Source organism: Etheostoma spectabile, chromosome 6 (genome assembly GCF_008692095.1).
Source record: "Etheostoma spectabile isolate EspeVRDwgs_2016 chromosome 6, UIUC_Espe_1.0, whole genome shotgun sequence".
Taxonomy (NCBI): Eukaryota; Metazoa; Chordata; class Actinopteri; order Perciformes; family Percidae; genus Etheostoma; species Etheostoma spectabile.
In genome coordinates this window covers 8,077,808-8,081,852 of record NC_045738.1, presented here as the reverse complement: position 1 = coordinate 8,081,852, position 4,045 = coordinate 8,077,808, and positions in this window count along the sequence as shown.

Below are 4,045 nucleotides of genomic sequence, written 5' to 3'. Positions count from 1 at the left end.
GTTCATAACCATTAAAATCTCTCACAAAGTCAAAAGGAGGAAATGCACGAGAAGAGTCACATAATGAAAAGCTTCAATGCAAAACACAAAGCATATTGTCTTAAAAACAAATGTAACCATAAATATATGGAGTGCTTGGGACCTTCACTGTGTTATAACACAAACATTGTAAGTCACACATACACACAGTTATCCACACCGGGGTCATGTGAAAATTAGCAATCACAATATCAGTGTACTTTCTGTCAGTGACGGATTAAATCATTACCTAAGCCATGAGATTTGTCCCTTGATGTATTCATGTTTTGCTGTGTGTATGTGGGTTGATTTATGATCACGAAGAAGCGGTTTTCTTCACTCAATCGCTCTTGTGAATTGATGAGGTATAAAAACTGAAGCTGGCACTCAGTCAAATACACCAGCAGTCACAGAGAGCTCAATGCTGGGGCAGGACCCACATTTGATTGTTAGATAGTGGGTATAGATTGCATTGACTAAAAAAGAGCCCCTTACGGCTACTGAAGCGATCCCTTTGACCTAAATTGCAATTCTGTATAAATGAGACACTTCCCATCTCTTGCTCTCTCCCTTTCTTTCCTTTTTTTTTGTGGTCTCGCTTCTTACCCTTCTCTTTGATTCAACCAGGTCAGTAGGGCTGCATTCAGCTCCCCCGGCTGTTCTCTGACTGTGCAGAAGAACCACCATTGCACATGCTCCCCATTTGCCTCATTCAGAGTCTACAAATACTTCTTTTATATGTTTTTATGCTGTACAGCACAGACATTCACAGCACGATGTACTTTGCAGTATTATTATTATTATTATTATTATTATTATTATTATTGCAGGGAAAGCGCTTCCCATACCTTTTCTCTCACAGTGACATTCATTAAAAGTTTTTCTGAGTTGTGGCAGAGTGTGACATACAGTACCATACTGTTCCACTCCAATTTACACCTTTTTACTGAATCTCTGTGCCTCTTAGAAATAGTGGTTACAGGAAGGATAATATTTCAACCCTTCTACTGAGCCAACAAATGCCATTCAAAAGTTACAAGCAAACATAAAGTTCAAAGGGATTGGGCCTCTCAAGATTAGAATGTAATAAAAACTGAATCCATCGGTTGCTTCCATTGAAAGGTGTCTTCTTTAGTCATCGCATTTGATCGTATAGCTTTACATTTCTAATGATTTTAGATTGTTGCATCCCTTTAACTTTTGTGAGCTTCTGAACTCCCATAAAGGTACACTTCAAAGAGGAATCTGTCACCACTGATGAGTCAACAGACACTGCTGTTGCTGCAGGTGTCATATAATTAAAGCTAAGTGGCTTCAGGCTGTTTAGAGCTTTTACATCAAAAAGATATATTACCGTGTAGAATTCTGAGCCAGAAAAAGCACTTGTAGCCTATAAAACCGGCTCTATTTTTTGTTTTATTCTATTCACTTACTGTATGCTTGGCTCCTGTGTTGAGAATAGACCTGCATGTGTATGACTTGTATTATGAAGGAGTAACTATGTGAATTCCGTTCTATGATGGATTTAAGGATTAGAGGAGGTAGTGGGCTCTGTGATACTCTTAAACTTGGCAGGCGCCCCAAGGACATGACACTGTCAGCACATTGCTTACAAGAGAGAGAGAGAGAGAGAGAGAGAGAGAGAGAGAGAGAGAGAGAGAGAGAGAGACACACACAGAGGTGTACTGTAACAGGGTATAATTTAGGAAGCTGTAATAGTGAGATGTGATGCTCAGTAGTAAGACAGCATGGCTAATTCCCCAGTTATGTTATCTCTGAGAGACAGATGTTCCCACCAAAGATTATGGGCACATACACAAAACAAAGACACACACACACACACACACACACACACAAACTGCATGCATGCAGAGATTCATGAACACATTCAACCCTCAGACAATAGAAGCAGCAGGATAGTCTAAAAAAAGCAGTATTGACTAAAAATGCAGATCAATGATAAAGACAACTTTTCTGAGTTAATTATAAGTTGTAATGAGTTTCTGCAGGACACAATGGAGAGAAAAACAGTGCGCAGAAGAATTTCCTCAAATATTTCATACACTGTAAAACAATGAAAGGAATCATAATGGACAGTGACCTCTTGCCTTATGGATTAGAGGAGAAACACACATTTTCCCAATAAGACCATTGAGACAAACCATGTCACCTTTTACTGATCACATTAATCCCCACAAAGCTGTGAGTATTAACCCTTTGTGTCAATCAATCAGGTGCAGAGCGTTTCCCAGGTCAGACACACTGCATCCACTACCCAAGAAATCCATCCTGTACAGGAAATGGTTTCACTGTAAAAGAGAAAGGTCACTTGATTCATGGCATCTCACTGTGGCTGTCAGGAAAACCCTTGGGTCTGACATTGCTCCCATTACATCGTTAATTCAGTTTGAATGCACAGCCACAGCATTAAGAGAGGGATGTAGGTGAGTGAACAGTGTCCTTGCTCTTCTTTGTCCTGCTAGTCTGAATTCCTTTCTCTATCATTGAATATCCATTAGACTCCTCTGCATCCAAACACAGGGTGTCCATGATTTAAACACATCCAAATAGCAGCTTTGAGAGGCTGGAAGAATTGCTTGTACACCTTGAAGAACTATTTGAATGCTTGTGCGGGACTTCAAGAGGACAATTCACACAAATGAACATGCGACTGAGTATAAACAGTAGAACTGCCTCTCAAACTTCTTTCTCCTCTGAGTACTGATCTTCCTCCTCCTGTTTCCGTTTAACTGGTTTCAGCCTTAAGTCTCCAGATTCTGATAATTTTCCCTTTAATCCCTTCAGAGGAGCGCCCCGCTTAAGTCTCTAATTAAGTCAACGATACACACATAAACCAACATGGGAGAAACAGCACATACACAGCTTGTAGCATTCGGCTATCTGCTTGCTACAATGCACAGACAACTGGTGGTTTCTGCGTGCGTGTGTGTGCGCGTGTGTATGGTTACTGAATGTTTGTGTATTTGTATTAAATCCCAATCAGGATGTTGTTTTGATGACACATGCATTTTTAAGCTGTTAATCTAGGATTATTCTCCACTCTGCTCATCTCATTACCGTCGATTATTAAAAACACATACAGCCACATGCGCACACACACAAATACTTATTATGAGTTGGTTTCCCTGGAGACTGAACACATGCTGCTATTGTCACCAAAGACATCTTGACATACAGGTAAAAAAAAAATCTGCTTTATGTATGAATGCACCTAAGGTATCAACTATGCATGCATTGTAATGATTTTTTTGATTATGCATACAGTATACTTGTTAATTCATGGAGATTTGAAACAAAGACAAAAACATTGCATTTCGGCAAAGTGGCAATATATTTATACAAGGCTGATTATTTCTGTGCTTTGGCCTCTCAGTGACATTCTGGCATTTCAGAAAACGATTTTCAACATAGAGCGGGAAAGAATGCAAGTAAACAGTGAGCGTCCTTTCCCTGTGATTGAATGTGTGTCCTTGTGTAGAAACTGCACTCCCCCCTCTCAGCAAGAGAAAATGTTCCTGCAGCGCTGAGGATGATACACAGGTTTGAGAATGGCCAAGGATTTTTGAGATCACCTGAGGCTTTGTGTCCACTATGACCCACTCACACTGGGTCAGCTCAGAATAACCAGAAAGGGCTGACCGCCTATCTTCACTCACCCCTGGAGTCATTAATCAGACAGCACTGCAGATGAGACGTGCACACGCATGCACACACAATTATAAAGCCCAATGCTAGATGACGGCATTGCTCCAGGTAGTCAGTCCTCTAGGCCTGTATTTCTGGTGCATTATCATACATTAAACATCACAGATATGAATATTTCAGATCAAAGTCGGGACCACAAATAACACATCATATCACATTAAGCTATCAATATCTGCAGCATATACACACATTATCATATCTGTTCTCCTGAGCCTTATTTTATGCTCCATAAACACAAACAGGCCCAATCAGATCATGGTATCTGAACCCCTGTATTCCCGAACAGGCCTCTCAGCTTGTA